A 14,264-nucleotide genomic window follows, 5' to 3' on the forward strand; every position below is an offset into this window, starting at 1 on the left:
CTACAGGAGTAGAGGACATCTTTCAACCAAAAGACGATTGTTCTGGACAAAGGACCACTTGCCCAAGATTCTGATGGAAGATCATCCAAAAGTAAGAGCTATTTATGATGTTAATTCGTATATCTGTGGAAAGATGTAAAATTATTAGTCCGCCATTGATTTAGGCATGGTCTCGCTGTAACGCACGCTGAATGTCGAGTAACGTTAATTTTAAAAATCTAACCCAGCGGTTGCATTAAGAACTAATGTGTCTTTCATTTGCTGTCCAACCTGTATTTTTTAGTCAAGTTTACGATTAGTTATTGATTAGATTAGGTGCCTCTCCAAGATGCCGCCGGCCAGATTGCCTGAAATGTTGCTACTAATCACATTGTATAACCACGATTTGTGCTGCTAAATATGCACATTTTCGAACAAAACCTATATGCATTGTGTAATATGATGTTACAGGACTGTCATCTGATGAAGTATATCAAGGTTAGTCCAATTATATATCTTTTGCTGGATTGTTACGATCGCTAACCTTTGCTGCTGGTAAATGCGGTTGTGTTTCTGGCTATTGTGGTAAGCTAATATAATGCTATATTGTGTTTTCGCTGTAAAACACTTAAAAAATCTGACATATTGGTTGGATTCACAAGATGTTGGGCTTTCATTTGCTGTACGCTGTGTATTTTTCAGAAATGTTTTATGATGAGTATTTCGGTATTTGACGTTGGTCTCTGTAATTATTCTGGCTGCTTCGGCACTATTTCAGATTGCAGCTGCAATGTAGAACTGTGATTTATACCTGAAATATGCAAATTTTTCTAAAAAAACATATGCTATACAATAAATATGTTATCAGACTGTCATCTGATGAAGTTGTTTCTTGGTTAGTGGCTATATATATCTTTATTTGGTCGAAATTGTGATAGCTACCTATGCAGGAAAAAAATGGTGGGAAAAAAAAGTTGTGTCTTTTGCTATCGTGGTTAGCTAATAGATTTACATATTGTGTCTTCCCTGTAAAACATTTTAAAAATCAGAAATGATGGCTGGATTCACAAGATGTGTATCTTTCATCTGGTGTCTTGGACTTGTGATTTAATGATATTTAGATGCTAGTATTTACTTGTGACGCTATGCTAGGCTATGCTAGTCAGCTTTTTTACTGTGGGGGGTGCTCCCGGATCCGGGATTGGGACCAATTAGAAGTTAATCTGTTCATGTTGTGTGTTTTCAATTATTTGTGACATTGTGGTTACAATGAAGAATGTAAATAAATCAAATAAATCCTATTCATAATTAATAATCAAATGCGTGTTGTAAGATTTTATTTTATATATTTAGACAATACAAAACATACACATACAAACGACAACTACGTCACACCTGCCGCGGCACCCACCTGCTCACACCCAGATCTCCAGCGCACGCAACACTATCCAACAAATTGCCTCAAACTGCACCATTTTGTTTCTCTCCGTCGCCCACACAAACTTTCAACATTTGGATAATAAATAATTTAAAGGCTGACCTTGGTTGATTTTCAGTTTTTAAGTATACGTTTTTCAAGATGATTGATGACAAAAAGACCAACCCATAGGGTATCTCACTGCAACCTTATATGCCATGTCTTGAAATATGCAGACAGATGGATTAAAAGTTCATTTCCATTGTAATACTTCTGACAGCAAAATTTCTAACTCCACCCATAACTTTTGGACTTTATAACATTCCCAGAAGGCATGGATTATTCATGAAAAATGTAAATGTAATTTAATTTACTGCGGCCCTAAGACCTGTGGGTCTATTGAAGATAGAAGCCGCCTCTTAATGTGTTCCGAGAGCCAACCCGTTACCCTACAAAATAATATCAATTTATTTAGCCTCATTTTTTTTATGACTACAGACAGTAGACTATTATTACTATTTTCTTGCATTAATTAATTTGTGTGCATGTCTATACAACATTTGGCTAAAAATAAACCATGCCATGAATTAAGAACATATTATTTTTTGCACAATCCTTAGCGGCACATTGACAACTCAAATCGCTTTAAAGAGCCTTCTAATATTAGACAACAAATATATATACTAAAACAACTCCGGGACCACCCGCAAACTGATTTATTTTCCTGGCGCAGGACTCTAGTGCAATAGGAGAGAGCCTGACTGAAACATTCACACCTCCATTAATTTACAAAAGGATAGTATAATAGCTTGGCTAGATGTGAAAAATCCCCCAATTTGTTCCACAGTTTAGACTACCTATAGATGATGCGATCAGTCAGAGTTGAGTCCTATTGTAAAGTGTAGCCTAATGGCCAAAAAAGGGCAAACTTACAATGTATTCAATGCTTAAGTACTCTAGACTGCATGCTAAAGACAATCAGAAAGAATGTGTCTTTAACGCTGCATTATAATATAACTTATCTTGAACGAAAGCCAAGAATGAGTGAGTCACTCAGTTCCTGCTTCCATACCCTATTTGAGTGTTTGTTTAATATCCTAGTGATTCTGTGATCACCAAGCCTCATGCTACCGCAAAATGTCGGATAAAGCAATTTCATAAATCTGTCTGTTTTTAAGCTTTCATATGCTGTATTAAAGGCTTTACAATTTTGTTTTCATTAGAACAGACTCCCTGGTATTACTTATACTTTATTTGGTATTGTTTACACTGTTCCAAACTGGCAGATAAATTATATTGTAACCTAAGAGCACCTGTTTGTCATGCAACAGTATCTCTTGACAATGATTTTACATGAAGCCTAATTCACATGACATTCCTAAAATACTTATGTCCACTTGGCTAATAAATAATCACATTTTTCCTTTGGATTACTTAATTAACCTATATCATGTTATTTCATGTTATCCTTTGGAGCACATGCAAAAGCTATTTGGAGTTGTTGAACGGGAGTGACAAAATGTACTACAATTTAATTTGAATTAACTGGATGATAAGGATGAAGAAGAAGAGTGATTGAATTTAAAACAATAGTGTAAGAATTACTCTTCCTCTGTCCTGCGTGCACACAAAAAAACATTGTTTCTACTTTTCAGAAGAGGCTCTAACTGGACCGTAGCTTATTACTTACTAAAACTGTTGTTACACTGTAAGGTTTTTATTCTAAGAGAAATAAAAATGGTCTGTTATATTCCATTATATTCTTAAAATATATGTATTGACTGAATATATGCAAGTGATGTCTGCTAAATTAACAAGTTGATGGCATAGACATAAAGCCTCCGCTACAAAGCACAGATCCCCCCCCCCCCAAAAAAAAAAAAATATTGACCCCCCACCCCCCAAATATCTCATATTTTCAAGACCTGCGCTATTAATGTAGGTGTTTTATTTATTACATTTACTTGTGGAATGTTCTTTTTTATTTATTTAACTAGGCTAGTCAGTTAAGAACAAATTCTTCTTTTCAATGACAGCCTAGGAACAGTGGGTTAACTGCCTTGTTCAGGGTCAGAACAACAGATTTTTACTTTGTCATCTCAGGAATTTGATCTTGCAACCTATCAATTACTAGTCCAACGCTCAAACCACTAGACTACCTGCTGCCCTGCCGTCACCGAAAAGATAACAATAGAAAGAATAATCTGGTGACATTGGTAGTGAGTCAGGCGGAGAATGGAGTGAAAGTGCACTGTACTGGAAGTACGCAACAATGCTGTGGGCCAGGGGTTCAGCAGCCTTTCCAATAAATTGGAATACAAAAGAAGCCATCCACCCTTGATGGGCTATCAGCAGGACAATAGACTATTGCCGAGTTTAGGGACTTTAAATGTATTAATGGATGTTTGCTAGGCATGTCACTTCACCCATCTCTTTGCATAGCCCACCACATGCACTGTTTTCTAACCACATCTGGATGGATCCATAATGAATAGCTATGGGAATAAATATCACTGAATGACAGAAATATTGGAATAAAGTAGGCTAACGCAATTGAAAGCAACAAATTGTTGCTTACTGAAACACCTAAAGTCATCCAATTGTTATAATAGGATTTGAAGCAATAACCTACCCGCATGTTTTAAACTATTTCAGCACCGTGCTGCTTAGAGACAAGTGCTGCTTTGAGACAAGCATGGGGAATGGTCTTGATGAATCAATTATATTTTTATTTTCACTGAATCTCCGTTTGGGTATTGGTTCGGCTAAAATTAGGATGTGTAAATGTTAAGATTATTTTGTTCTTCACTCGCAGTCGCTTAGTAGCCTAGACCTACAGTACTCCCGACCGGTCACGTTGTACAGCGCCATATTTTCCAGGAAACCCTGAGGCTTACATAGGCTACTGTAAAATGCATTTTTGTTTTTCTTGAAATAACATTTTAGGCTTGAACAAATCTTGTGTTGCAATTCTAACGTATAATAATACCTTTCAGAGTTTTGTCAGTTTCATCTCACCAACAAAACTTACACCAAACGGCCTGTGAGGAGTGCTACACGAACAAGCATAACACAGAATAAAAAACCCAGGAGTTAGGAGAACCGGAAAGAGGTATCCTGCACATTTTAAAGTTAAAAGTCTCCATTCACTGTTACTCCTCAGTTGAGTTTACTTCACATTTAGGTAGCTAATGTAATGGATTTGTTTGCCAGCTTAAGTCTAGATAACATGAGCTTTATTATGCCTACAACAGGGAAGTTTCAATCCCCTAGGTGTATCTCTACAGCATGGGCATATCTCTGGGTGACGTGGACATCCCCATGCATGCACCTTATCAAAATATGACAAATTCAATATTGTACCATCCCATTCTCTGGACTATGTCTGTAATCATAACCAGTAGTATCTACCAGGAATAATGAATCATAGAATTATAATAGATGTTTGGTGAATATATGAATTATATATAACCACTGAAGTATTTTCAAATGTATTTAATCACTGAAAATCTTGCCAAAGCATATTCTGTAGGAGGGGTTAATAAGAATGTACAATAATTTGACATGATTTATATTAACATATGGACTTTGAAATGAACAAGGGAGAAGTTAAACATAGGCTAAATCTGGCATAAGCTTATTCCCACACTTTACAATAACTCTGTTGCGGTGTTCTTAGGTAGTCTCTATATAGGCTATTCCCTCCATCACAACACTGCTGCCCAGTTGAAGAGCTTGGGATCTCCATGCAGCACCACAGCACCATGCGCCTTCGGAAAAGCACCCCTCAGCCTCAGAAGATACCCTGCTGGTAGCATGCAGCCATAGTCATACCCTAATGTATCCCTATTTGCCTACTAGCCAAATAAATTGCAGAGCATGCATGATGCGTGCAACTCATCATTCCAACATATTTGAACATCTATTCTGTCATTTGTCTGAGTTGTAATAGGAACTAAATTGAGAATAGAAGAGTCTAATCCATTTGTTTATTGAAATCCATGTGTGTTTTCAAAATGATCTACTTTCTCCAAAGTTCTTTAGCCTATCTCTTTAATAATTCAATGTTTAATTTGGGGCTTTCCAAATAAAAAAAATAGACCTTCAAATTGTAGGCATTACAATTTAGGCTAACATTTTGGGTACTGGTGTCTTGCAGAAAAAATCTATAACTCTGTTTGTGTTTTATAACTGTTTTGATTATAGGACTCCCCTTAAAGAGATACCCTAGCTTACAGGCCTCTAAATATAGCCTCTAAATCCATTTTAAACAAGTTGAAGAAGCACATGCAGTGGCTGATAGGGAAAACAGATCTGGCAATAAGAATAGGCTATAGATAGTTATAGCCAAGACTTAATCAATATTTAGTTTTGTCACATTTATTGATATGGGTAAAGCCTCTGTGTGATGGGGTTGTGCAACGCAAATGGCAATAACAAGTCTACATACAGAGTGGAATTCACCAAAACAACAGTCAAAATGCTTAATATAAGACCTACAGTCCGTGCTCCCAAATACTGGAAAAAGTGTGATTCATTAGGTTACATGATCACCACAGTAGCCCCACACAGCTATAAAAATAAATTATGCAATTATATGGTCATTAAATAACACAACAGCATGGCATATTTAGATAGTGGAATAGGCCTAACCTAAATCATATTTACTTTCTATTTTGCAGCTCAGGCGGTTATACTTGGCTCTTCTGTGTCTTTATATTATCATTCTCACACAAGTCATTTGCTGAAGGCCCAAGCCTATACTATGCCATCTACTGCTATAACGTCATTATCGAATGCCGTTCTAAAACAAGCTCTAGACTTTTATTTTGGAAATGAAACCAGAAGCTCTAGCCTAGACTCTAATGTCTGGGCTAGAGTTGGGTGATTGACTAGCTACGTTCGGTTCATGTCCATTGAGCACTACAACAATGCTCCTATTTCCACTCAGCGCTACAACAAGCACTGCAGCAGTAATGAATGAGTAGGAAAATGTATCTATAGGCTTGCGTTGTTGTTATTATTAGAGGCTTGGGTATTTTTTGATATTGAGGAATATTTCACTTTCTCTGTTCATAGGAGTAACAACATTAATTTGTGCATGAGTTAGAAATAATGCGATGAGACTCAAGTTTCGCCATCGGCTGGAAGACGGTCTCCCCTTTGGTCAGTGTCAGTGTAGGAAAGGGAGAGCGGAGTGATGTTGAGAGACGGACCCTCAGTCTGCTGCTCTCTCCCTCATCTTACCCTGACCAACAGATGCAGGCACCATCAGCCCAGTAAAATATATATATTTTTTTAATGTATGGTCAATCAGCTGTGCTTCACAAAAAAAAAAAAAGATCTATTACCGGTGTGATCATATAGCCTACCTCAAATGTTTAAATATATATTTTTGAAATGGCTGAAAAACAATGCATTGGCAGGGCAATTCAAGCAAAGCCAATATGCGCTGATAATATATTGGGCCTATAGCTTAAAGCACAAACCTCATTGCTACAGTACTGTTTTTAATTGGTTAATGTTGCATAGGCTTACATTTTTTAAGCGGTAGATCTCGGTTTGCTTTTTGATTCAAAGTGATCGTGACTCAGAAAAGGTTGGTGACCACTGTTCTAGAGTTTTCCCTGTTAACACTATCAACGTTTCCCTTTACTGTGGCAATTGTGATCGAAACAGCACAATATTAGCCACTTTCAATGCAACATACCGAAACAAAACAAAATACTCTATGCAAGAGATTTTGATGTAGGCAGAACGCATCGGAGTAGGATTCTACTGCATTTACACACACTACTCAGCCCGTGAAACAAATATGAAATGTCAGAATAATAGTAGAGAGAATGATTTATTTCAGCTTTTGTTCCTTTCATCACATTCCCAGTGGGTCAGAAGTTTACATACACTCAATTAATATTTGGTAGCATTGCCTTTAAATTGTTTAACTTGGGTCAAACGTTTCGGGTAGCCTTCCACAAGCTTTCCACAATAAGTTGGATGAATTTTGGCCCATTCCTCCTGACAGAGCTGGTGTAACTGAGTCAGGTTTGTAGGCCTACTTACTCGCACATGCTTTTTCAGTTCTGCCCACAAATGTTCTATGGGATTGAGGTCAGGGCTTTGTGATAGCCACTCCAATACCTTGACTTTGTTGTCCTTAAGCCATTTTGCCACAACTTTGGAAGTATGCTTGTGGTCATTGTCCATTTGGAAGACCCATTTGCGACCAAGCTTTAACTTCCTGACTGATGTCTTGAGATGTTGCTTCAATATATCTACATAATTTTCCTTCTTCATGAGGCCATCCATTTTGTGAAGTGCATCTGTCCCTCCTGCAGCAAAGCAAAGCACCCCCACAACATGATGCTGCCACCCCTGTGCTTCACGGTTGGGATGGTGTTCTTCGGCTTGCAAGCCTCCCCCTTTTTCCTCCAAACATAATGATGGTCATTATGGCCAAACAGTTCTATTTTTGTTTCATCAGACCAGAGGACATTTCTCAAAAAGGTACGATCTTTGTCCCCATGTGCAGTTGTAAACCGTAGTCTGGCTTTTTTATGGGGCTTCTTCCTTGCTGAGTGGCCTTTCAGGTTCTGTCGATATAGGACTCGTTTTACTGTGGATATAGATACTTTTGTACCTGTTTCCTCTAGCATCTTCACAAGGTCCTTTGCTGTTGTTCTAGGATTGATTTGCACTTTTCGCACCAAAGTACGTTCATCTCTAGGAGACAGAATGCGTCTCCTTCCTGAGCGGTATGATGGCTGCGTGGTCCCATGGTGTTTATACGTGCATACTATTGTTTGTACAGATGAACGTGGCACCTTCAGGAGTTTGGAAATTACTCCCAAGGATGAACCAGACTTGTGGAGGTCTACAATTTTGGACTGATTTGGCTGATTTCTGTTGATTTTCCCATGATGTCAAGCAAAGAGGCACTGAGTTTGAAGGTAGGCCTTGAAATACAACCACAGGTACACCTCCAATTTACTCAAATTATGTCAATCAGCCTATCAGAAGCTTCTAAAGCCATGCCATCATTTTCTGGAATTTTCCAAGCTGTTTAAAGGCACAGTCAACTTAGTGTATGTAAACTTCTGACATACTGGAATTGTGATACAGGGAATTATAAGTGAAATAATCTGTCTGTAAACAATTGTTGGAAAAATGACTTGTGTCATGCACAAAGTAGATGTCCTAACCGACTTGCCAAAACTATAGTTTGTTCACAAGAAATTTGTGGAGTGGTTGAAAAACGAGTTTTAATGACTCCAACCGACTTCAAATGTAAGTAGCCAATAGGCAGAGAGTAGCATAATTTGTCTGATTCTCTGTTATAATGGTATGGGAATAATACTTTATTTTAGATGGCTAAGTGGATTCTTGCATCAAACAACATTTTCAGTCACCTTTTTGTCTGAATAACAAGTGGATAAACAGGTTAATGTCAAACCTGCATGTTTTTTCCAAAGTCTCTTGGAATGTACATTGAACACCACACATTGGCTGCTACTGTAGACTGAATGATAGAACAGCTAGTTCCATGTTAAAATGTTATGAGATGGGTCTCCCGAGTGGCGCAGAGGTCTAAGGCACTGCATTGCAGTGCTAGACGTGTTACTACAGACCTGGGTTCATTCCCATAGGACTGCACATAATTGGCCCAGTGTCGTCCGGGTTAGGCAGGGGGGCTTTATTTGGCTCAATGCGCTCTAGCAACTCCTTGTGGTGGGCTGGGTGCCTGCAGGCTGACCCCGGTCGCCAGTTGAACAGTGTTTCCTCCGACATATTGGTGCGGCTGGCTTCCGGGTCAAGCTGGCGGGTGTTAAGGAGCACGGTTAGGCGGGTCATGATTTGGAGGACGCATGACTCCACCTTTGCCTTTCCCAAGCCGGTTGGGATCACCCAGAAAAAATGTTGCATTCCTTCACAAAAAAGTCCATAATCAATACCTTAAACTGCCTGAACAGCACCAGAACATCAAGATGAAATGCATGTTGCATTTTGTTGCAGCAATACGGTGCATTAAAACTAAAAGCAGATTTACCTTACTCAGTGGAACCTCGAATTAACCAATCCTGTAAATGGGTTCGGCAACTCAGGTGTCTATACTTCAACATCAAAGTTACAGTAGACGGAAGTTTATGACGTAGGGCCTTGTAAACAAAAAGGGAGTAATGTAGAGATCACGGGTCTTTAGCGAAGTCCAGCCTTTAGATACAGGATGCAGTGATGAGTGTCAAAACTGACACCTGTAACTAAACGAAGGGCACTATGGTAGATGGCATCCAAAGATTTAAGAGTAGTAGCAGCTGCACTTTGATAAATAATATAGTAATAATCAAGAACAGATAAAAAGGTTGACTGAATAATCTACTTCCTACCGCTTAGAGAAAGGCACAATCTATTTCTGTAGAAAAAGCCAACTTAAAGTGTTAGCTTCTTAACCAGCTCATCTACATGTTTTTTTTAAAGTAAAATCCATATACATGTAAATCCAAATCCATATAAATCCAGTATTTATATGCGGGAACATGGTCGATTGGAGAACCATCTAATGAGTGAACATATAATTAATCTCAAACATTCTTACAAGAGAATGTATTTTGTTTTGCCCCTATTTAGCACAAGTTTTAATCACCAAGGGATTCCTGCAAGCTATAAAATCTGACTGTAGTTCTGAGACAACAGTCAGGGCAATAGCATACATAATAGTATCATCTGCATGTAGATGATCTGCATTTTTAACAGACTAACCAATGGTATTTATATACAGTTGAAGTTGGAAGTTTATATACACTTAGGTTGGAGTCATTAAAACTCGTTTTTCAACCACTCCACAAATTTCTTGTTAACAATCTATAATTATGGCAAATGGGTTAGGACATTACTTTGTGCATGACACAAGTCATTTTTCCAACAATTGTTTACAGACAGATTATTTAACTTATAATTCACTGTGTCACAATTCCAGTGGGTCAGAAGTTACATATACTAAGTTGACTGTGCCTTTAAACAGGCTTTAGAAGCTTCTGATAGGCTAATTGACATAATTTGAGTCAATTGGAGGTGTATCTGTTAATGTATTTCAAGGCCTACCTTTAAACTCAGTGGCTATTTGCTTGACATCATGGGAAAATCAAAAGATGGCAGCGTCATGTTGTGGGGGTGCTTTGCTGCAGGAGGGACTGGTGCACTTCACAAAATAGATGGTATCATGAGGGAGGATAATATTGTGGATATATTGAAGCAACATCTCAAGACATCAGTCAGGAAGTTAAGGCTTGGTCGCAAATGGGTCTTCCAAATGGACAATGACCCCAAGCATACTTCCAAAGTTGTGGCAAAATGGCTTAACATGCTGACCAGACTGGACACGTCGCGTGCGCGAGCGTCGCAAAATAAATTTAGAAATCCATGTTATTCAATTATTGCACCCACACTGCTCGCGCGCGCCAACAAGCGTCTGCGATGCCAAGGGCTAAAATAGAAGTCATTCCTATTTATGACGCAGATCGCGGTGCAAGTCCTGCCTCTCCCATCTCCACGTTGGTTTATAGAAGCAGGTACCCACGTGCCTTCTCCTCATTGGTTATACCCACGTGGGTGATTGAAAGATGAAATGATTTGCCGGTTGTTGTGGTAAAAGTGTAGATGCCAATCACCATATAAGTTCAAAGATGAAAAAACCTGGAAGGAGGAGAGATGACTAGAAATGATTCATTGGCTGTTTTATGTGTGGATTTTATGTGTGGATTAATTGTCGGAGTAGAAGACCTTGTGCATTTCAGGTAAAATAACAACTCAATGTTTATATCCCAGGACAAATTAGCTAGCAACAGCAAGCTAGCTAAATAGGACAAACTAGCTAGCAAGTGCAAGCTAACTAGCTAAATTGCCATACATGTTTAATGCTTTTCGACCTGTCTCCAAATTAATGTAATTGGTTCAGAGTTTGTTTTGATATTTTAACCTGCGTGTCGTGATCGCGTTTGGTGTAGGGGGACAAAATACATTTATGCACGATAGCGCACGCGCGCAGCCGGTTTGGGTTCCGTGTAAGGACAAGAAAGTCAAGGTATTGGAGTGGCCATCACAAAGCCCTGACCTCAATCCTATAGAAAATGTGTGGGCAGAACTGAAAAAGCGTGTGCGAGCAGGGAGGCCTACAAACCTGACTCAGTTACACCAGCTCTGTCAGGAGGAATGGGCCAAAATTTACCCAACTTATTGTGGGAAGCTTGTGGAAGGCTACCCGAAACATTTGACCCAAGTTAAACAATTTAAAGGCAATGCTACCAAATACTAATTGAGTGTATGTGAACTTCTGACCCACTGGGAATGTGATGAAAGAAACAAAAGCTGAAATAAATCATTGTCTTTCCTATTATTCTGACATTTCACATTCTTAAAATAAAGTGGTGATCCTAACTGACCTAAGACAGGGAATTTTTACAAGAATTAAATGTCAGGAATTGTGAAAAACTGAGTTTAAATGTATTTGGCTAAGGTGTACGTAAACTTCCAACTTCAACTGTAAATAGTGAAGAGAATACAGTATGTCCCAAAATCAACCCCTGTGGTACACCTTTATGTACTTCAAGAAATTCAGACTTAACCCCATGAATCACGATGGCCTAAATTCTGTCACTAAGATAATCATGAACAGGGGTCAGAGCTCAGGCACATCGAGGACAACTTATTTTTTTTTAAATAGCATGATCAATTGTATCAAAAGCTTTTGACAGGTCCACAAACAAAGCAGCACATTTCACTTTAGTGTCTAAAGTGTTGACAAGAGCATTAACAACTAAAATGGATGCTTTAATAGTGTTATGCCCAGGCCTAAACCCTGATTGGTTTACATTCAAAATTCATTTATCAGATAAAAAAGAGCAAGGTTGTACATTTATCTAAGATTCAAGAATTTTATCTAGATAAGAAAGCCTTTAAATTGGGCGATAATTGTTAAGATCACTACTATCCACACCCTTATTGAGTGGCAGCACAAAAGCTGATTCCCATACTTTTGGAATATTTCCAGATAACAATGTTAAATAAAAATGGGGGTTATTGAGCCAACAATGATGGGCGCTGCATACTTAAGCAGACCGGGATCCAATTGGTCGGCCCCTGTGGATTTCTTGTTGTCTATTGCTAGAAAAGCATCCAGGACTTATTTTTCAGTAAATAGCCTAAAAGAAAAACTTTTTGTGTTTTGTTTTGTAAACATGCATGCTTACAGTAGCCTAGTTTGCCCTTGAGCGAAGCATTGTGTGATCCCCTCAGTACTAGCATGAATGTCCCATACTGACCAGTGCAAGATGTGGGCAGTTGTAATTTGAACTATGAGATATAGGCCCATCATTTGGCCCGTGTTTCTATTTTCTAGATGAGTGAGCTAAAGGCTGTCTGAGCACCCTCTGATTGATCTCACAGTGTCCAGTCTGATCCATTGAAATTGAATTACTTTCTGTAATGTAGTACACCGCCCTTAGATAGCTGTATCTCTTTAACTAAAGAGATCTTTGTGTGTTTCCACATGTAATGCTAGTGTTATGAGATGAACATTATCAATGTACTATTTGATTTGACATCAGTCTTTCATTTTGGCATGGAGACATGGGCTGTAGTTAAAATGCCATCTAGTGCTTTCAGTGTGACCAGTACTGTGTTTGTAGAATGATAGATAGGCTGATCCATTCCTCTGTGAGATAAATGAACAAGCTGCTATGCATTGGGATTAGTAGTCCTTCCACAGACTCCCAGATCAAAGCCTGCGTAAGCTCACTCTCTTGGCTGGAACTGCAACAAAAGTGTTGAAAGCTGTCTGAGAAAGAGAGATGCAGCAAAATATTACATGTCTCCCTTGGCTTAAATAAGTATGTAAAGATTTCAGTCTCAGTGGCTGGCTGCTGGTTTCTCTTTAAGCTACCCAGCCACTATGTGTCGGATGCAATTGTGATATGTCCTCTGACACAAGGACAAATAAAATGTCATCTAAAAGTACTTCTTTGTCTGTGTGTTCCATAGAAAGGCCTTGGCATTTATAACCCCAGACTAAGCCTACTCCCTACTGGGCAATGACGTCAGATCAACATCCAATTTTGATTGGATTGTCAACAAACATGGATTTGGTTTTAAATTGACCAAACCCTTGAAACGCTGTTGTTGATTTTTGTTTGAAGATGTGGTTCAGTTGAGAATGAATAAATTGATGACTTTGTAAATTGATGTTAATTGTTAAAAAAACGACTTTTATACATTGATATGGTATGGTGAAAGTTTAAACAACATTTCACATTTATTTTTGATTGATGGGTTGATAGCTACAATATTTGAATGAGCCTTCGGTCAACCTTCCTGGCCAGACCAACGAAATCCTGCTTATTTTCCTGTTTCCATTAGTCTATTTTTGTGTTGAAGCACTAACTGTGAGTGTCTAGTATTGAAAAGGAGCTGCACAAAATTAGATTTCCCATCAAAACAGTGTTAAAAATGCACTCACCGAGAGATTATTTCTCATGTTCCCTGGGGACGGTCGTATGAAAGCTATAATTTATTTTTCTCACTCTGATCGTCTAGATCTTGCCTGTTATCCTGCAAGATGATAATAAGACAAGATTAAAAATGTAAAAAAAAAAAATGAAAACAAAAGATTATCATTACATGGGACCCTCACAATGTGAAAGCTTTGAACAGCGTTTTATGTTAAGAAAGGTTTAGTTTTCATTTATATTTCACAGATGTTTTAATAGGTTGCACCATTTCCTTACAAAAGTCACGATCCTCACAGAGAGGAAATCCTTGAATGATTCTGAAACCTACTGTGTCATCTGTACACCACTGTGCAGCTCATTAGGCTGCA

Source organism: Salvelinus alpinus, chromosome 13 (assembly GCF_045679555.1).
Source record: "Salvelinus alpinus chromosome 13, SLU_Salpinus.1, whole genome shotgun sequence".
Lineage (NCBI taxonomy): Eukaryota > Metazoa > Chordata > Actinopteri > Salmoniformes > Salmonidae > Salvelinus > Salvelinus alpinus.